Source organism: Silene latifolia, unplaced genomic scaffold, assembly GCF_048544455.1.
Source record: "Silene latifolia isolate original U9 population unplaced genomic scaffold, ASM4854445v1 scaffold_20.1, whole genome shotgun sequence".
Taxonomy (NCBI): Eukaryota; Viridiplantae; Streptophyta; class Magnoliopsida; order Caryophyllales; family Caryophyllaceae; genus Silene; species Silene latifolia.
In genome coordinates this window covers 972,700-995,813 of record NW_027413163.1, presented here as the reverse complement: position 1 = coordinate 995,813, position 23,114 = coordinate 972,700, and positions in this window count along the sequence as shown.

Here is a 23,114-nt window from a genome sequence, read left to right as displayed (position 1 = left end):
ACGTTTCTATCACATGCTTGTTTTGTTTTGTTAGTCTTTGATTATTGATCACAATCTTAGATTAAATTTGTTAATTCACTTTTAAAAGTTAAGAGGCATGAAATTGAATTAGAGTAAGCATGTTTTAGTAGACCGATCTAGTAATACCGAGAGCTCGCTAGAACCCGTTCTATGGTTGACAATAAGGCCGAGAGGTGGTTGTCAATAGACCTAAACAATTATCGTTATATTATCAATTCCTAATCGTCATTGCTCTTTCATGTACACGTTTTACTCTTTTATGGACTTTTTTTCATAATTTTTCCATTGCATACCCTTCTATCAGAAAACAAGCAAAAAGTTTCTCTCTTATTTTTTCTCTCTTCCTCCAACAAATTAATCAAAATCTAACCAAATTCATCAATTATGCACTTTATTCATACATTAAACAAATAATTAATCTAATTTTATCAACAATACATCAAATTTGATACCAAAATTAATTAACTAATTTCATATCCAATTAACCTAAATTTTATAATTAGGGTTTCATTCTAGAAGTGGTTGGGGTGAGTATGGTGGACGATTGGGGTCGGCGACGGTGGTAGTAGGGGCGGGGGTGGGCGACGATGGTGGTAGGGACGACAATAGCAGATGCGGAGGGAGAAGTTATGGTGGGCGGAGGGTGGTTGTTTGTGAGGGTAGAGGGAATTGTTTGTGGGGAAGGTGGTCGGCGATGGGTAGGTGGCCGGCGACGATGGTGTGGCCGGAGGGAAGGTGACAGGCGGTCGGGTGACTGACAGTGGGGTGGGTGACTGTGTTGAAAAATGAAAAGAATTGGAGGAAATCAACGAAAAATGGAAAGTTTTGATTGAGTAATGTAAATGGTACAATGGTAAATGTTGTCAATGAATGAGTAAATGTTGTACATGAATGAGCATAACCCTTCCTAATTTGACATGAGTATTACGGAATTACTTTTTCACAAACGAACTTTACTCTCTTTCACATACACTTTGTCATTATTTTTCCATCTAATACCCTTCTAACCCCAAACCTAATCAAATTTACTCTTACTTCTACTGTTTACCTAATACCTAGTTTAATTGTTCAAAAATCTTCAACAATGTATTTTAATCCACTAATCAATGTAATTTATTTGTTTATCAAATATTGTTAATATTATTCGTTGCAATCTTTTTAATTACCAAAAACTTTTTTATTTGTTAATCTTAATTGTTGAAATTAGGGTTTATAGGATAATTGCTTTTGGGGTAGTGGTGGTGGTGCGACCGAGAAAAGGGTGCGTGGTGATGCATGGTGGCTATGCGCGAGATCTATGCGTCGTAGTGCGGTGGTGGAGCTCAAGTGGTCTTGTCGATTGGTCAATATGAGAGAATTCGCAGTGATGACAACGATGACAATAATAGCGCTCTAAAAGTTAAACATTCGGTATTCATTTGGCACAAATGAACAACATTTAATAAGGGCTTTTGCTGTTAGTTGGCGACTCCAATGGCGGTTGTCAACGAATCTCCTTGCAATTGAGTTGATAATTGCATTGAAATAAAAAAGTTGATAGTAGATGTGGATAATGACCACCTCATGTCATTAAGTTTCAATTCTTTATTTAAAGGGCGTTGATTTACGTAGTACACATTTTACTCATTACAGTACACTTTTGACTATACTACCCCTCTCATAATTTCTTCTCTCAGTTTCACATCTCTCTAGTTTTCTCTGTTATTGTACTACATTGATTAAACTTTTTAAATTAATAACAAAGTTAAAAGGAAATTAGTGTACTGCATAAATTACCCACCCCTTCCCACCACCATCACCACCGTGGACCACCGTACCCATGCCGGCCACCGTTCTGCCACCGTGGACCGCTGTCGGCAACTTTCCATTCGTTGTCTCTGGCAAGCGCCATCCCCTCAATCGAAACAATACCGACACCAAGCACACCTTCCCACTCCCTTGCCGCCTATGACGCCCCACCACTCGCCGGCATCACCTTGCTCTCCCTTTTTTCCCGCTGGCAGCAACTTCTTTCCCCCACCAGCAAACCTTCCCCACCCTTTCCTCTAACTCATGACATAACCCTTTTCGCCGGAACACCATGCATCGCCCCCTCTCTCACCGCCATCTTCCCTTGTCGTTCTCCACTCACGCCGCCATCCCGCCGCCACCCAACACCCAATGTCATAGAACAATAGTTTATAGATAACCAAAACCTTAAATTAAATAAGATGATCTATAAAACATGAAAGAAAGACCTTAATTTAATTCATAATTGTAGAATATACAAACTAAATCACTATTCTACAATTAAATTATATCTATAATTGAAAACTGAATAGTTAAAATTGCTGCGGGACTTTTGTAATTGAGAGAATTGGATTTGAAGGGGGTTTTTACTTAGGGGTATGAAATGGAAAAAAATATGACAAAATGTACTGAGTTGAGTAAAATACGTACTGCGAAAATAAATTACGTTAAAGTATGGCACTTCTTAATTTCTTACACTTTTTTTTGTATGCAAATTTTCGTATAAAAGTATGAAATACTCACTTCTCATGAATGTATTTGTGTGATAATAGTGTGATTGAATTAGATTAATAGCTAATTGCTTTAAGAAAAGGGGAGGGAGTGGGTGATTGCTTCATTGGTTGAGTTGTATCGGGTTTTAAGTGTGGGATATGAGAAAAAAAAAATGACAAGGGTAATATCGTAAAAATCGTTTGTGAAAGAGTCAATTTCGTATGTGAAAAAGCACAATCCGTTACATAATTGCATAGGTGAACCGACTCCCTTAGAGTCTTTTGTTATAATTGATCTCTTTCATTATTTTACTAATTAAACCAAACATCAATCGTAACCGACTTTGATAAAATTCGCTCCATGACAACTTGTTTAGCAACTTCCGTCTCCTTGTGTTCGACCCCTATTACTTTACTACATTCATTTTTTAGCCAAGTCTATCTGTCTATGATATTTTTGTTAGGTATTCGATAGCCTATCAAATTCAAGCTAAAACGATAATAAAATAGACGAAGGAGATGAAGGATAAATAGAAGTGATAGCGAGAGGCTTTGTCATTCGATAATTTCTTGATGTTAGTTGGGTTTCAAGTGGTTTTGGGGTTCCTAATACCCCTTTGTTTGTACTTGAGGAGTCTATTAATCGAATACGAAAGAGGTGGGGGGGGTGAATGGAGTATTAAAAACGATGCCCACTTTTTCGAAATATATGATGTAAAATTAATTATTTGATTTTATTGATTAAAATCAACTAATTAATTCACTAATAAGCGCAAAAATGAAATAACGAAAATAAAGAAAGAGAGAAAGAGAGACACACCGGATTTTTGAAGTGGTTCAGTTTCACAAGTCGAAACCTACGTCCACTATTCTCGATTAATAATTTTTAGTACCTTTCTACGGATTACAAATATTATCAATCCACTCGTATAATCAACTATATGATTATAACTCAGATTGAGTATCGCTAAATACTCTAGATTGCTCTTACGTTAATAAGAAAAGTACAACGATAAATACTAATCTCACGTTATGCGAGTGAGTATAATATCTTTGTGTACTTAGTATCCTATAACGATTTCTCTTTGAGTGATTGACAAATATGATGCGCAACTTTTGTATAAGAAATTTGTAAAATAAGAATTAAAGCTCAAATAATTTTTGCTTAAATAATTTTTCTCTTTGAAAGTGTAGATGTGTGTCACATTTAATTGTTGAATGAAGAGAGGTATTTATAGTTGTAGAAAATTAGGGTTTTAGAATATTCTGGAAGGTGTGAAACCCTAAATGACTTGACGAACAAGTAGGAGGCTAGGGTTGGAGATTTCGGCCTCTAGGGTTTTCGGCCTCTAGGGTTTCGGTCCATTCGGCCTCCATAGCCCACAACAAATCGAGATAGAATTTAGTTGAAACCCTAGGTTGCATGACGACATAAATATCGTGTTACAAACCAATAGTTTATTCAACTTAAATTCTCATTAAATAATTCCAATTATATAAATACTCTCTTATTCTTATAAAACATTAAAAATATATTTTCCAAAAATTAATGCATCATTTTTGTCTAGCAATGAAGTTATGGCTATGAGGTCATAACTTCACTAACCTTTAAATCAAACAAAGTAAAACCATTACCGGATGACGACCTATACTATCTAATCTTCAGTAGACCTTCAGTAAACGAATCGTCTCTTCACAAGTCTCTCATCTTGAGTCTCGTGGTTGATTTCCGATCTTGATCTTGCTTGAATACAACGATCAAGTGTCTTCGAAGTTGTACCTCCTTGGTCCAAACTTCAAGCTTGCGTCATTGTAATTGTTCCTTTCTATATTAAGACTTGAGCACACAATTACACACATATGTTTATAACATTAAGTCCACATACAAATCATTACTATCATTATCAAAACAACTAATTAGGACTAAAGGTCCAACAAATTCCCCCTTTTTGATGATGACAAGTCTCCTATGATTTGTGTCTAAGTCTAGTTCCCCCTCAACATAATACTTTCTAAATTATAGAACAGTTGAGCGCAGAAACTAATAATCTTTTCAAAGTTATAACTATTGAACGCCTAGAGAGAATTAACTTGAGACGGTCGCAAATCATAAAAACAATTCCCCCTCTTGGCATCATTGAAAAGATGAGAACAAACATAAAACAACTAGAATAATATATTATGAGACAAGAATTAATCATGAAAAACATATTATATTAAACGCAATCTAGTTCTTAATTAGCATAATAATATTATAAACCTGCAATCACACAAGGAATAAAATGCGGAATTGAACAAGCTAATATCCATAAGAATGGACTTTTATTGTGAGCAAAGAAATTAAAAAGATAAGGCTAGATTGGAAATGTGGATGGGTAGGGCGAGATGATCACGGGTAGTGGGGGCTCGGTGGTCGTGACCTAGGACGGGTCCGAAATTCCAAATCCTCGAGTCGCGCGTGACAATGGTCTAGGAGTGCAGCTTGAGCAGTCAATCGAGTGTCGAAATTACCAATCCTCAAAGTCATAGCTTTAACTGCTTCATATATCGTATGCATCTCATACCTCATCTCCTTTCCAGATTGTAAAAGCTCATCACCAAACTTAACCAAACTATCCATACCTTCCTTCATATGAGTAGATTCGGAGTGTGTTCGCACGGCGGCCTTAAGAGCATTGTTGATTTTCGTGTCAAATCGTGACAACACGGTGTTTAGACGCGCCGGGCTAATACTACTCGGTCCACTAGTATCAACTCTCTTTTCCTTTGTAATAAGATCAAACAACTCACATAATTTCTTGTCTTGCTCATTAATCCTTCCAAGAATAGAAGTAAAATTAGATTCTATCTTAGAATCCAACATTTCAAGACTCATATTGCTTTTTCCTCCTTTTTCTCCTTTTTCTCCTTTTATTTCAAAACACAATTCCGGGCCATTAATAACGAGCTTCATATAAGATAAGTAAAGATCGCTCATCTCGTCATTTGTTATAACTCCATAACTAATGCATCCCAATAACTCCTTTCTTCTCTAAAATTCGAGAGATCCAATTTCCATAAGGCAAACTTAAAGTAGAAGCTAAATCGTCCATCTTAGCCGTTACACTAGCTTGTATAATTTTATGAAACACAAGCATAGGTAGACTAACATTTTCTCCTTCAAGCCAAGCCTTCATAATAATCATCTCAAGAACCCCGAATTTATCTCTACCTTCTTTGCGAGGAACAATAGTAGTCCACAGAAAGTTCAAAAAGAACCTCAAAGATGGCGACAACTTAGTTGTTAAAATAGTTTCAGACGAAGTCGCATCTTGTTTGAAATACCGTTTCACTACTAACTTCTCATCAGGCGACATACTTTCCCATTCTACGCTTGGATTAATTTCGATTCCTCCTCTAGGAACTCGAGCCAAGTCACAGAAATCACCAGTGGAGACACGTATAGATGTCTCATTAACCACATCAAGTAAATTTCCTTCCTTAAATTGAACGGTAGCATAAAATTGATATACCTCAATAGGAAAGACTGGACCACTTACAGCAACAATATTTTCCCAACCTTGATCTTTGAGAAAATTCCTGAAGAACCCAAGTGCTTTATATTGCTTTAACCAATCAACCGAATATACTCGTCCTGCGTGAATGCGGTATTGAGCAACTTGATTGATATTCCTTCGTTATACTTGAGTTAATCGAAGATTATTCAGTCTATTGTTAGTGTAATCATCCATATGCTGTGCGTAAAGAACACGTGAAGAACCATCTTGAAGTATATAGTTCTCTGTTTTCAAACTTACCTCAATTTCCGAAACCAATCTTCCCTTACCCTTAACCAATTTTCGTCTCTTCTTGTGGTTGTCGGGTAGGTCGGCGAACCGGGGGGACCGAGGGGTCTAGGGCGGCGTGATGGAGCGGGTGGTTCTCGGCGGTGATTGGGTTACCTTCTTTCTAACAACAACAGGTTTCTTGGATTGAAAACGGGTTGTAGGTTGATTTGCCATTATTAATCTTGAAGGTTTTTGAAAAAGTATTAAGGAAGAAGATGATTAAATTGATGAGAATTATGGAGAGATTAAAAGGGTTTAAATAGCATAAGGAGTTTGTGTTTTGGTAACCATAGAATTCTTAAGGAAAGAAAATAATACCAATTTCCTTATTATTTTTTTCGGTGCCTTCCTTTTTTTTTCTTTTTCTTTTTTTTCGTGCTTTTCCTTTTTTTTTCGCACTTTTTTTTTTCTTTTTTCGGCACACTTTCCTTTTTTTTCTCGTGCTTTTTTTTTCGGCACTTTCCCTTTTTTTTTTTTTTTTTTTATTTATTTTTGGTATTATCTCCTATTTCTTATATGATAAGAATAAGAAAACAATCCTCTAGTTTGTGTTTAGGTAGGATTGTGAAGGAATATAATAATATAGAAATATCTTTATTATATTTAGGCATTTTATTGTAGATTTTGTCGAATTTTTGTAAGAATGTGTGATTATACAGAATATTAAATATTACCATACATATAAGCAAGATATAACACGTAAAATAAACATTATCTAACATAATTAAACTTGCAACAAAAATATACGAACACAATCGTACAATCTCATCTTCCTAGCCAGTCATTCAGGTTCCCAGACATAATTATGACGGATTTAATTATCGCTAATTAAACCAATCTCTAGTCTCAATAACTCAAAGCGTTTTCTAGCTAACGGCTTAGTCAAGATATCAGCCCATTGCCTTTCGGTACTACAAAACTCAAGTGAAATGTTGCCTTTCTCTACATGATCTCGTAGAAAATGGTGTCGAATATCTATATGTTTGGTCCTCGAGTCTTTGAAAGGGGTTCTTAGAAATTACTATAGCACTCGTATTGTCACACATAATAGGCATACGACCTACATTTATACCATAATCACATAGTTGTTGCTTTAACCAAAGTAATTGAGAACATACCATCCAAAGAGATACATACTCGGCCCAGAGAGACATTGCAATCGAATTTTTTTCTTTGATCCCCATGTGATGATACAAGGTCCAACAAACGTTGTATACCCAGAAGTGCTTTTCCTATCTAAAGAGCATCCTGCATAGTCTGCATCTGAATACCCTACTAGATCGAAATTACACTCAAGTGGATACCATAAGTACAAATTTGATGTACCAATTAAATATCTCAAGATACGTTTAACTGCAATCATATGACTCTTTAGGACACGATTGATATCGCGCACAGACACATACACTATACATTATATCAGGACGACTTGCAGTTAAATATAAAAGTGAACCAATCATACCTCGATATGTGGTCTCATCGACACACTTACCATGTTCATCTACAGTTATCTTCTTTTCAGGTACCATAGGTGTATCGTAAGATTTTGCATTTTCCATACCGAATTTTCGAATCAGTTCCTTGATATATTTATGTTGGTGAATCTTTATACCATCCTTTGTTTGTTGAATTTGTAAACCTAGAAAGTACTTCAATTCTCCCATCATGCTCATTTCAAACTCAGAAGTCATTAGATCTGAAAAATACTTGCACAATTTTTCATTAGTAGAACCGAATATAATATCGTCTACATAAATTTACACAACAAGTAAATTAGAACCCTCGGATCTTAGGAACAAGGTTTTATCGACAGACCCTCTTTTAAAATTATTTTGTAAAAAACTTGGATAATCTGTCATACCATGCCCTTGGAGCTTGTTTCAAACCATATAAAGCTTTGTCTAATTTATAAACGTGGTTTTGAAACTTGCTATCTAAAAATACGGGAGGTTGTTCTACATAAACTTCTTCTTCCAAATAGCCATTAAGAAATGCAGTCTTAACGTCCATTTGGAATAATTTCATTCCTTTATGAGCAGCGAAGGCAATAATGAGACGAATAGCCTCAAGTCTTGCTACGGGTGCAAAGGTCTCGTCATAATCGATCCCTTCTTGTTGATTGTAGCCTTGGACAATTAGTCGTGCCTTGTTTCTTGTAATAATTCCTGCATCGTCCAATTTATTTCTGAACACCCATCTTGTACCAATAACAGTTCGATCACTAGGTCGTGGAACTAAGTGCCATACCTTATTGCGTTCGAATTGTTGAAGCTCATCTTGCATAGCAGTTATCCAATCAGGTTCAGCAAGAGCTTCTTTAATATTGGTAGGTTCAATGGTTGATAGAAAAGAGAAGAACGAGCAAAAATTATTCAAGGACCTTCTAGTTTTAATGCCTTGTTTTAGATCCCCTAGGATTTTGTCCAAAGGGTGGGAGCTTTGATGTTTCCTCTTTTTGAGAACTCTAGGATCATTATGATTTGATGAACTCGCACCATCTGCAGACGAGGAATCATGATTTGTTCCCCCTGAGTTAGACTCGGGATTTTCTTCAGAAGTATCACTAACTTCATTAGAATTAACATGATTTAGATCGGAAGTTACAACATCATTAGGTATAACTTCAAGATCTTTTTCCTTATCTAAGGAAGGGTCAATAGTATCATTAACTACGGACTCATCACTTCTCTTAGGATCGTTTGCAGAATTATCTAGTTCATCATTGATACCTTGAATATCTTCATCTTCATTTAAGGGCTCAATTCTTGCTAAGAAGAAATTGGGCTCATCTGGATCATCTTCTTCCTGTTCAACTTTATCAAAGACATTATCTTCGTCAAAGCGAACATGAACACTTTATTCTATGCGCAAGGTTCTTTTATTGAACACTTTGTAAGCTTTACTATGATCCGAATATCCCAGAAAGACAGCTTCGTCACTTCGGGGGTCAAATTTTCCTAAATTGTCTTTTCCATTATTGTGAACAAAGCATTTGCTCCCGAAGCAACGGAGATGTGATATATTGGGTTTTCTCCCTCTTAAGAGTTCACAGGGAGTCTTTTTCAAAATAGGTCGGATCATAGCTCTATTATGCACATAGCATGCGGTACTAACAGCTTCTGCCCAAAAACGTCTAGGGAGGCCACTACACAACAACATAGTACGGGCCATATCCTCTAGGGTTCGATTCATACGTTCCACGACACCATTTTGTTGTGGGGTTCGTGGTGCGGAGAAGTTATGTCCCACACCATTTTTCCTACAAAATTCTATAAACAACTGATTATCAAATTCCGTGCCGTGATCCGTCCGAATCGAAATAAGCTTTTTATCATGTTTATTTTGGGTAAGCTTCATTAATGCCACAAATTCATCGAAAGTTTCATCTTTAGAGGAAAGAAAAATTGGCCAGACATACCTCGAGTAATCGTCGACTAGAACAAATATATACTTTGATCCACCACGACTTCTAACTTTCATAGGTCCATATAAATCCATGTGTACCATCTCAAGTGGTCGTTTAGTGCTAACTACTCTTTTAGGTTTAAATGAGAATCTAACATGCTTGCAGCGGGCACATGAGTCACACATTTTCTCTTGCTCGAATTTAATTGAGGGCAAGCCTTCAACTAAATCCATAGACTTAAGTTTCTTTAAAATAATTGGACTAATGTGTGCAAACTTCTTGTGCCACAAGCTTGAATCATCTGAGGTTGCTTTCATACACAAGAAGGAATTTGTATTGACAATATTTAAGTCAATCATATACACATTCCTCATACGGTGACCCTTAAGTAAAACATTACTTGTACCTTCAATTATGATACGACAAACATTGACATGAAAAACAACTTTGTTACCTTTGTCACATAATTGAGAAATACTAAGTAAGTTATGTTTAAGACCACTTACCAGATATACGTTATCGATTGAATGAGAGGTTGAAATTCCAATTTTTCCTACTCCAATAATCCTACTCTTCTTGTTATCTCCAAAAGTAACCATGCCACCAAAGAAGGGCTCTAGTGAAAGAAAAAGATTTCTGTCTCCTGTCATGTGTCTCGAGCATCCACTGTCGAGATACCATAGATTATTTTCTTTCACTACTACCTGCAAATGAATCAAATACAACTTTTAGGTACCCAAGCTAAGTTGGGTCCTTTATGGTTAGTGACTCTGTATATTTGATCCTTTCTAACCCATACTTGTCTTATTATTCTTTTGGCTTTCACATTGGGTTGTCTTGGTCTTTGTCTAACAATCGGAACATAAGGTACTCTAGGTTTTGTTCTAAAAAAAGTAGCTCTAGGTCTAGTACCTTTATGAGACCCTCTAGGTTTAGTGTTATGAACTTTAGGCTTGAATGTATGCTTTCGATTCTCATTTATTTTGTTTGATTTTGAAGGAACAGATGAGTAATCAAAAGCCATATCATAAGTCCATCTAAACTCATTGTTACGTTCTTCGTTGTCGTTAGATTCATCTATAGTTGAGACATCATCTTCCACTATGAATTCACAAGTCTTAACAGATTCGACATTCTTTTGCTTATCTGAAGCACGTTTGACACAATTGACTTGAATATGTCCAGTAGAGCCACAGTAATTGCAAATCAAGTATTCTGGAAGATTAACATATTTTCTTTTTCTGAAATCGTGATCAGAAGGATTAGATTTGCATTTATCATGGTCTCTACGGCTATAGCATTCATGACCAAGTCCCATCTTCGTGTTATTATCAGATTGTTCAGTAAGGAAGTTTAAAACCTTTGTGCTTCCTTCCCATTTATCATGAACTTTTCATGCATGTAAGAGTAATTCTTTCAAGGACTCAATTTCTTTTTCACATTTCGAATGATCTACACTTGAATCCTTGGAAGAGTTACCTTTCTCAAAATCTTCATGAAATTTATCAAAACGTTCATTCAAGACACGTTTCTCATTTTCATGTTGTTCCTTAAGTTCAGACATACTATCACTAGCTTCTTTCAATTGCTTAGAAAGAAATGTAATTTCTCTCTTGTGTTCGGAAACCACACTATCTTTGCCATTAAGTTCATATTTTAAAATCTCATTGACTTTCTTCAACTCAGAAGTTATAGCATCACTAGCTGTAACTTTAGCTTGAAGATGCTTAATGTTGAGCTTGAGCTCTGAAGTTATGGCATCACTAGCCTTAACTTTTGATTCAAGAGCGTTTTTCTCAAAGATTTGTCATGTCCGGGTTATAGCTCAGGGTTGCCATAACTTTAGATTTGAGCTTTTTGGCTTTGGCTTTTAGAAGTTGGTTTTCCTCAGCAATGTCTAGAATTTGTTCCTTAAGGTCTTTTAACTCTAGACTTTGTTCATGACAATGATCAAGGGATTGTTCAAAATACTTAATTAAAGCACTCTTAGACAGTTTCTTAACTTGCTTTTTGAGTTCAAGAAAACTTACCTCTTCATCATCATCTGAGTCTGAATCTCCAACAAGACACATCTCAGCATTTGAAGCATTACTTTCATTGTCGCTGTCGGAGAATAGGTCAAGACTGACGCTGCTTAGGCAAAGATTTGCAGTTTCTTCTTCATCTTCGGATTCGCCATCTTCAGAGTCCAAGTCTCCCCAACAATATGCCATCATAACTTGCTTGAATTCCTTCTTTGTTTTGTCACGTTGATTTTTGTCTTTAATTTTCTTCCATGTAGGGCAATCTTTGATCATGTGATCATTATCACCACACTTGAAGCATCCACGGTTAGAGAAAGACCATTTTGACTCAGAAGTTTTCTTGGGAGTTTGTTTTGATTTGTTATTAGTTTTATTTTTATTTTGATTGAAGGACTTTTTCTTAAATCGTTTAACAAACAATACAGTTTCATCTTCAATATCTGAAGAATCATTAATCTTGCTAGACTCAGCTTGTAAGGCCATCTTCTTGCTTGTACCAGCTTCCTCCTCATCCTGATTCAGAGTAATCTCGTGAGCCATTAAGGTTCCGAGTAGCTCCTGATAGGATAACGAAGTTAGGTCCTTACATTCCTCTATAACAGACACTTTATGTCTCCATCTGCGAGACATACTTTTAAGAATTTTTCTAGCAATTTCCTCGGAGTCAAATGTTCTTCCTAAATTCTTTAGCTCATTAATGATACTAGAAAAGTGAGAGGACATGCTGTCAACTGACTCGTTTTGCTCCATGGGAAACAGCTTGTATTTTCGCATTAGTAATGCCATACGTTGCTTTTTGACAACAGTGGTTCCCTCATAAGCTAATTCTAGACCATCTCATATTTCCTTGGCAGATGAACTGGTTGAGAAACGATCGAATTCAGTTGCAATCATACCGTTTTGCAATAAGCTTATTGCTTTTGAATTCTTCTCAGCCTTTTTATAATCCGCCTCAATATAATCCTCTTCATTCTTTTCGACGGTAGTGCCATTAGTGGTTGCAAGCAAGATCTTATTCGAACCATTCTTGATAATCAACCAGCACTCCCAATCGTTACCTTTAATGAAATGGGTCATCATATTCTTCCATAAACCATAGTTCTTCCCATTGAATATTGGACACTTAAGGTATTTGGAATCCATTTGATAAAAAATAAGTGCAGCGGAAAAACGATAAATAGACTCAAAAAAAAGATCAGACTCTAGCTGTTAGGCTATCAAGAGCACGAGGCTCTGATACCAATTGACGAGTCTATTGATCGAATACGAAAGAGGGGGGGCGGGGAGGTGAATTGAGTATTAAAAACGATGCCCACTTTTTCGAAGTATATGATGTAAAATTAATTATTTGATTTTATTGATTAAAATCAACTAATTAATTCACTAATAAGCGCAAAAACGAAATAACGAAAATAAAGAAAGAGAGAAAGAGAGACACACAATATTTTTGAATTGGTTCAGTTTCACAAGTCGAAACCTACGTCCACTATTCTCGATTAATAATTTTTAGTACCTTTCTACGGATTACAAAAATTATCAATCCACTCGTATAATCAACTATATGATTATAACTCAGATTGAGTATCGCTAAATACTCTAGATTGCTCTTACGTTAATAAGAAAAGTACAACGATAAATACTAATCTCACGTTATGCGAGTGAGTATAATATCTTTGTGTACTTAGTATCCTATAACGATTTCTCTTTGAGTGATTGACAAATATGATGCGCAACTTTTGTATAAGCAATTTTTAAAATAAGAATTAAAGCTCAAATAATTTTTGCTTAAATAATTTTTCTCTTTGAAAGTGTAGATGTGTGTCATATTTAATTGTTGAATGAAGAAAGGTATTTATAGTTGTAGGAAATTAGGGTTTTAGAATATTCTGGAAGGTGTGAAACCCTAAATGACTTGACGAACAAGTAGGAGGCTAGGGTTGGAGATTTCGGCCTCTAGGGTTTTCGGCCTCTAGGGTTTCGGTCCATTCGGCCTCCATAGCCCACAACAAATCGAGATAGAATTTAGTTGAAACCCTAGGTTGCATGACGACATAAATATCGTGTTACAAACCAATAGTTTATTCAACTTAAATTCTCATTAAATAATTCCAATTATATAAATTAAATATTCTCTTATTCTTATAAAACATTAAAAATATATTTTCCAAAAATTAATGCATCATTTTTGTCTAGCAATGAAGTTATGACTATGAGGTCATAACTTCACTAACCTTTAAATCAAACAAAGTAAAACCATTACTGGATGACGACCTATACTATCTAATCTTCGAGAGATCTTCAAGAACGAATCGTCTCTTCACAAGTCTCTCATCTTGAGTCTTGTGGTTGATTTCTGATCTTGATCTTGCTTGAATACAACGATCAAGTGTCTTCGAAGTTGTACCTCCTTGGTCCAAACTTCAAGCTTGCGTCATTGTAATTGTTCCTTTCTATATTAAGACTTGAGCACACAATTACACGCATATGTTTATAACATTAAGTCCACATACAAATCATTACTGTCATTATCAAAACAACTAATTAGGACTAAAGGTCCAACAGTACTTTAATTGTTCCCTATAGACCGGTTTTTATTTCTATAAAAGTTCATTGTTGTCAAAAAAAAAATAGGGAAATGGGCTTATATATAGCTAATAGAAGATGAAAATAAAGACAATAAATTAGCAAAGTTACTAAACTACCCTTGTTGATACTAAACTACCTCTTGAAATAATCCTTGTTTTCAAGGATCAAAGACAGGTTATATTTGAAGAATAGTTCCAGCCGAAATAAAAACCCTCCACTTATTTGTGCATTTATAACTTGTATCCTCAATAACCCTCCTGGATGAAAGACATAGTTGATTGTCTTCGTAAGTCTGTTGTGCAAGATTGTTGCCTTCATATTGATATGCTAGCAGGTCCTTCATCTCTATCTGACTAATTCAAATAATAGTGTTTTTTTAGGTAAAACACTAAGCCCGTTGTAGATACCTCATTTCTGCACCTCTCGCAAACCACCCGGTGATGATTGGGCCGCATGTTTGGTACGCGGAACGATTTGTGACAGTTTGTAAGTTTATCGTCAAGTGATTGCTCAAATATTAATGTCTACCTCTTAGTTGTCATCTACGTGCCGATACGGTCGTTTTGGCAGTAATTAGAGTACATTTGGAGTCCGGCCTAAAACCGTCTTCATTTTCTCGATAACCGTTAAATCCCGAGTCGAATGTTCGAATGTTCCGGATATTTCTATTCCATATTTCATAATTTTCATCCTTTGGTAAACAATTTCCCGAAATATTCACGTAAAATATTAAGGAAAACCAAATTATTCCGTCCTACCATAACTCAAACACGGAAATCTTTCTTCCGCAGGAGGAAACCACTTGGGAACAGACGCAGCAGGTGCTGCGCCTCTTCCAAGAGACGCAGTGGGCGCGCGCCTCTTCCCAGTCCTATTCTGCGTAGTTTTCGTATCTTTTTCATATCTTTCCGAGATTCACTTCCAAAGAGTCTCCGAAACCCTAATTCCTTCACGTGATTAGTATAAATAGGAGCCTTCGCTCCTCATATTTCTCACGCGAGTGTCCGCCCTTCTCTTCTCTCTTTGCATTCTAGACCTTTGTTCTTACTTTTTGGCGTCTACGTGCTTGAACTTTCGACCACGTAAGCTCGGATCTTTCTGAGTACCAGCCTCGTTTGCACGACCGACCAATTTGACCAACTCCACATCAATCAATTTAATTAATCTAATCGTTTTTCCTCTTACGAGGGCACTTTCTTTGCATTCGCGTCGAGCATCACTAATCGATATCTTAGTCCTTCTCGTTTCGTCAACATGTAAGTCTGAGGGTGTACAATCCTTATTTATTTATTGTTTTTTATCTTTTTTGTAATCATCAATGTAAGGTTTATACCGAAAATACCTCTTAAAACCGATTTCTAAACCGTGCTTCAAAACCCTTTTTACGGATTTCCAGAAGACAAACCGTCGAGAAAGGACGCAGCAACTGCTGCGCCTCTTCGAAGGAGCGCAGCACCTGCTGCGCCTCTTCGTGAGGCTGCCGCAGTTCCTGCTTCCTTTCTTCTTCCTTCGTCCTCTGTAATTCGTCTTGTGTATTTGTTTTCGTTCGTGTTCTTTAATTCTTCGTCACAATAGCATAATAAACACATGTATATTATTATTCACCGTTAACATGTTTAATTCATCATTAAATTCGGCTTGAATCCCTTATAATCTGATATTTGCGGGTTTTCGTCATTAAATTCAATCCGGGTTGTAGAAATTCAATTTGTTCATATTGAGTTTCTGTAATTCGACCTTTGATATATTTTCATCTGTCTATTGTCATATTTGTCATTAATTTGTCGTTAATTCATCATGTTTTGTCTATTTCATTCACTCATGTCACTAATCAGTCATTCATCCATGTAAATAATTCGTTTAACTCCGTCTCATCCATGTTTATTGCTTTCATGACCCATTAATCACATGTAAATAACATATTAATCACTTTCATCCGAGTAAATAATTTAATCAATCATTAAATTTACCGACGAGTATTAACAACACGCAATTCCGGCTTCACAGCCAGAATTCAGGTCAGGAACAGACGCAGCAACTGCTGCGCCTATTCTAAAGGACGCAGCTCTGCTGCGCATGTTCCGGGTTGAATTTTGTCCCTGAACTCCGTTGTTGTTTGACCTAGTTTAATTAGCTTACGTATAATTGACTATTATCCGTATTATCACCTTCTGATTTGTTCGTTAATTCTTTCTTTTAGTCATTTTCTCAAATTATCCGTTTTAAAGGTATTTTCGACATAAATCAATTATCCCATTGTAATTATTGTAATTTTTCATTATTCTAATTTTCTTTTATTGCATTTATCATATTTCTTGTATCCATTTGTATGTTTTCACATGTAATTGAACATTAACTCCTACTTCGACCTTAATTGTATGTTAAACTAATTGTCAACCGACTTAGTATTAATTTTCACATGTTAGGATTAAAACTTGGATGTTGCATTGCATGCATATAATCGACGATATATCAAGTACGAATAACTTCCCTAATCATTAGTAGAGGCCGTTATCGAGGCGGGTGGGATTAGGTGTTCGATCAAAAGAGCTTCCTAATACGTACCCTCACCCCTTACTCCAGATCTCCGTGACCACCCATGTTCATTGGCATCCACGAGAGTCATTCTAGACATAGAATGCTAAGGGTAACGATTGCTTAGTGTTCATGTCTTTACTTTGTGTCTTGACATGACACGAGGTATTCGAACGGTTCCAATTTCCCATAAAAATTGGTGGCGACTCCAACAAAAATGCAAACGCTTGTTCCTCTTTCCTCCCAAGTGCCCCCGTGGGCACCCCCGCTGTCCACAGTTTGGCGACTCCGCTAGGGATAACACACTTACGTGTAGCAAGGTTGAAACTTGAACAAGGTTAGGGAATAGTTTGTACAAGACAATTGTCGGTTTTCATAACTCGGTCTTCCTAGATCGTTTTATTCGGCCTTCCTAGGCCCAACCCAACCCATTCGACCAATCGTCCCGTCTAAACGGTCCTAATTCTTATTTGGGCCTAAGGATGGATAGCGATTGACGTCATCCATACCATGATGCTTACTCTTGTTTGTATCAAGGGCCTTCACTACTTGAGGAAATGGACTAGGAATCGGCCTTACTCTTGTTTGGTACGAGCCTCTCCACAGACTTCGGGTTTGATGGTTCGGTATGGCAACCCACCCTTTTAACCAAAACCCTTTTAAATGCACTCAGCATCCCGTTATAATGCTTGTATAAATGTTTGTACCTTACGTGATCACCATTTCTAAACAAAACCATGACGATTTTTCAAAAATCAAAAACCCTTTTTCTTAATCAAAATTTCGAAATAGGCCTTCAATTAGCGCAAAACCGAGTCAAAACTCTGTCCATTTGTCGTGTCAAAATTCGGGTCACAAGCCCATTTAAAAATCTCACTTTGAGTCTACTCCTACAACTACACTACAGTTGACTAGGACACACACTTTCAAAAACCTTGTCTTTCTTCAAAGTTCACTCAACACAAGTGGCACACACCCACTTCACGAGTCAAAACATTTCTTCTTTTAGCGAGTGTGTTAGAATGGTCGATCGTGTTTTGATTCGTCGTCGATCTCTTATCCAGTTTTCAAGATGCCTGGATCCAGTGAAACAAACCTCCACCAACTTCAAGATGGTAATGATCGAATCCTAGCCGCGCTAGCCCAAATGCAAGTTACCCAAGACCAAGTCTATGACCGCCTTGAGACCATCGAGGGCCGGATCTATGCCGTAGAGGGGAGACTGCCCCCTCAGGAAAGTGAAGTAATAGGTGACTCCGAGAATGAATCCAAGGATGAAAATCCTCTCATGGGGATGACTGTAGCTGAGAAAAGACTCCAATACTTAGAGGAGCAATTGATGTACCTTAAGGGGGATGACATTTATAGGGAGAACAATCGCAAGTATGAGGCCGTCAATTCCAAATTGCCAACCAACTTCAATATGACGGATATCCCTAAATTCAAGGGGCACGAGAACCCTTTGAACCACATCCGTGCCTTCAAGGATTATATGTCTATCAAAGGCATCAAACCCGAGATGTTCTTAAGGATCTTTCCTTCATCTCTTGACACCATCCCGAAGCAATGGTTCTACCCCTTAGATCATAAGAAGGTCGCTACTTGGGAAGATGCCGCAATCGAGTTTTCTAAACAATATGCGGATAATGCCGAGATCCAAGTTAACATGCGCACTCTAGAGGTTCTTACCCAAAATGACAAAGAAGGATTCACCGACTTCCTAAGTAGGTGGAGGAAGACTAGTACCCAACTAGTTGAACGCCCGGATGAGGCTACCCTAGTGGAGAAGTTTGTGGACAATCTCAAACCCATCTATGCCAATCATTTGAGATACCAAAATATCAAAACTTTCAAGGATTTAACCGTACTAGGGACAAGGATCGAAGATGACATCCGTAAAGGACTCTTGTCCAAAACGGTAGGTCGAGGATATCAAGGCTCAACAAGTCGTTCATACGGCTCCACTAGCAAGACCGATGAAGTTAACCTTCTCGAGCCATCCAAGAGAAGTACCCCACCAAGGAAATTCACAAATCTTGGGGACACTTACTCCAACGCTCTAAAAAGGTTAATGAAGCAAGGTAAACTCCAACCCATTGGGCCTACTCCCGAACCCGAAAGGAAATCCAAATTCTGGGACGAGAACTCGTACTGTGAATACCATAGGGGCAAGGGGCACGACACAGAAAAATGCTACAAGTTGAAAAATGTGCTTCAAGACATGATTGAAGATGGTCGATTGCCAATACCGCCGGGAGGTAAACCCAACAACACTCAGAATCCTCTTGGAGTTCTAGTGATTACAAGTGACGAATCTACCTTAGATTGCTCACACCTCATTTCTCCAATCGAAAATGATATCCATGCCATCGAGAATGAAGGGTTCTACTCTACTATTTCCCCTACCATTTCCGACTTCATCACATGGGCAAGGAGTGTAGATAGGCAAGTGTGGGAATTAGAAAATGTGGTGATAACTCTGCGCGATCCCAACACAACACCCAAAGAACATGTGCCACTAATCTTCTCTCAAGACACTAATATGCAAAAGGTAGTCACCGTGGTTGATAAACTAGTCGACCAAATCATACGACTAGAGGATGAAATCATGAGAATGAGGAAACTAGCTACAATCAATGGGGTTTGGGCCGACGATGACGAGGATGAATACCTCATTGAGAACTCCCTAGTCAAATAAATAGTCTAAAATGGTGAAGACCAAGACGTGGACCACTTAACTCGCTCGGGTCGTCCATATCAAAGCATTGCTCAAAGCGGTCCAACCTACGTGGTCACACCAAATGATAACGAAGAGGACTCTACCGACCATTTGCTCAAGCAATTACAGAAGACGAAGGCTGATCTTTCAGTCTGGCAATTAGTGGCAAGCTCATTCCCACATCGCCAAGCTTTACTGCAAGCTTTGGCCAAACTAAATGTAGCACATAACTCGACACCTGAAGATGTAGTCAACTTGGTCTTCCAAGAACCACCAAAGCTAAGTAATCCTATTACTTTCTCAGACGAAGATTTGCCACCTTTTGGCGCAAGTTACAATTTAGCTCTTTACATCACTGTAATTTTTCTAAAGAAGAACGTGCCAATGACCTTGGTAGATGATGGCTCCGCGGTCAACGTCATACCCCTCATAACGGCATACAAGCTAGGCATGAAAGAGTCGGATTGGACCCCTACCAATCAAGGTGTGCGTGCATATGATAGTACACGACGAAAGATGGTAGGACTGGTTAACCTAAGCATAGCCACAGGGCCAATTGAGCGAAAGGTTAACTTCCAAATAGTGGACATCGAAGCTTCCTTCAACATACTTCTGGGAAGGCCTTGGATTCACGCCTCCAAAGCAGTAACATCCACTCTTTATCAAAAGATCAAAATCCCACTAAATGGTAAAGTAGTGACGATCACTTCGTCACCCATCAAGGCAATAATCGAAAAACAGTCGAACAATCAAGTCCTTGCAGATCCCGTATACGAACTTGGGGGCTTCCAAAGCATAAGCGTCATAGAAAGTGAGTTGGCACCCTTATACTATGATCCTTACTCCAACTTGGTGGTCAACCACATAATCAAAACCCAGGGATACTTCCCTGGAATGCCTTTAAACCCTACCCGAAGAAACACCTTCGCACCATATAAGGAAGGCAACTCAAAGAGGATACCACTTGGACTAGGGTACAAACCCACTAAAAAAGAGGTTCTCGAAATGCTTGCTCAAGTCCAAAACCGCAAGCACGTAGGAGTCCAAATGCGACCCTATCTGCCTACTCTAAATGGGTACTTTGTTCAAGAAGGAAGCCTAGAACTCTTTCACGGATTTCCCGATCCTTGGCATTATCTCGAGAGGAAGCTAGCCGGAATCGAGATCTTTCACGATTGCTACTTTATCCCTCCAGAAACGGTTCCTACCGTCAAAACCCGTCAAGCACCTTGCTTAGACGAACAAGCTGTTAGCCTATTGTTCGGAGAAGATCGATTTGTTAGGGCCGCGCAGGATGAAATCATTACCATGATACTTCAAGACGATCGCTTCAACCCCACCGCGTTAATCACAGAAACCAACGCAAGTCAACAGAAAGGATGGAGAAAATCAATCAAGTGGACCAACAATCAAGGAAGACTCTTCAAGCTCACCACTAGAGAAGGAGAGATGTTCAAAGGAGAACCAGAAGACGATGAGTTCGAGTCGGAGTCGGAGTCGGAGTCAGAGTCGGAGTCTAGAGAAGTCATTAGAGAGTCTCCTCCTGTAGTCACCCTCACTCCCTTTGTTTCTCCTAGCTTAGCCTCGAGTAGTCACAGTAGTTCGGGGAATGTCCAAACCACTGTCCCTTTGCCGCCACTGACCATGGATCAGTTGGATTCTTTGTTTCAACTCTACTCAAATTTTAATATGAATAAATCAGGTTCTGCTTACTCTTTATGTTATCTTGAGTGCAATTCTGTTTACGATGATACTGAGGATGACCAAGACCCAGACTCGATCGAAATACCTCCCTACGTAGCCAAAGAAATACTGCAGGAAGGGGAAGGGGGACCAGTAATAGAGGACACCGAACCCATCAATGTAGGAACCGAACTAGAACCCCAAGAACTTAGAATAGGGACTACCTTGAGCTCTACCGAAAGGGCCGATTTCATAGACCTCTTAAATGAATTCAAAGACGTTTTCGGTTGGTCCTACAAAGACATGCCAGGGATCGACATGAATATCGCCGAACATAGGATTCCGATTAAGCCAGGTTTCAAACCTGTGAAACAGAAGCTTCGACGAATGAGGACAGAATGGGCTCTAAAGATTAAGGAAGAAGTTGACAAGCAATTCAAAGCCGGGTTCATCAAAGTTTCCGAGTATTCTGATTGGGTAGCCAACATAGTACCCGTACCCAAAAAGGATGGGAGAATCCGTGTTTGTGTTGATTTTAGGGACTTAAACAAAGCAAGCCCTAAGGATGACTTCCCTCTACCTCACATCGACATATTGGTGGACAATACTGCAGACCACGCGTTACTATCCTTCATGGATGGATATGCGGGTTATAATCAAATCAAAATGGCCATGGAAGACATGCATAAGACCGCCTTCGTCACTCAATGGGGAACCTATTGCTATACGGTCATGCCGTTTGGATTGATCAACGCTGGAGCTACATATCAATGCACCGCAACTACACTCTTACATGACATGATGCACAAAGAAGTTGAGGTATACGTAGATGACATGATCGTCAAATCCAAGGAAAGAGAGGGGCATATTGCGAACCTTCGCAAATTTTTCACAAGACTACGAAAGTACAACATGAGGCTCAATCCTCAGAAATGCACATTCGGAGTAACATCTGGCAAACTCCTAGGATACGTCGTTAGCCAACGAGGTATAGAAATAGACCCTTCAAAGATCAAAGCTCTGATCGAAATGCCACAACCTCAAACAGAAAAAGAAATCAGAGGATTCATGGGAAAAGTGCAGTATATAAGTCGATTCATATCGAAACTTACAATGATCTGTGAGCCTATCTTCAAGAAACTCAAGAAAACGGACCACACCATGTGGGATGATGATTGCCAAAAGGCATTTGACCGAATCAAAGAGATATTGGCTAAACCACCAGTGCTCATGCCACCACAACGAGATCAACCTCTTGGTTTATATCTCACAAGAATCGACACAAAATGGGGTGCCATGCTGGCTCAAACTGTAGGAAATGAAGAAAGAGCTATCTACTACCTTAGTAAGAAGTTCTTGGAATACGAGTTTAAATACTCACAACTCGAAAAGACATGCCTCGCTCTTGTGTGGGCAACAAAGAAGCTACGCCATTACATGCTTAGCTACTCCGTCAAAATATACTCCAAAATGGATCCAGTCAAATACCTCTTCGAGAAACCCGTCCTCAACGGACGCCTAGCAAGATGGACTCTGATGCTCTCAGAATTCGACCTCAAATATGTACCGCTGAAAGTTATAAAAGGTCGCGCCGTCGCCGAATTCTTTGCAGAAAATCCCATCAATGACGCACAAACGATAGACACTTGGTCAATTCCAGACGAGGATATACTCCAAACTGATGTAGATTCCTGGGACCTTTATTTTGATGGAGCATCAAACTTAAGAGGATTCGGAATAGGAGTGTTGCTCATTTCTCCTGAAGGCGAGCATACACCAATTGCTGTCAAACTCGACTTCGAGGTGACAAAC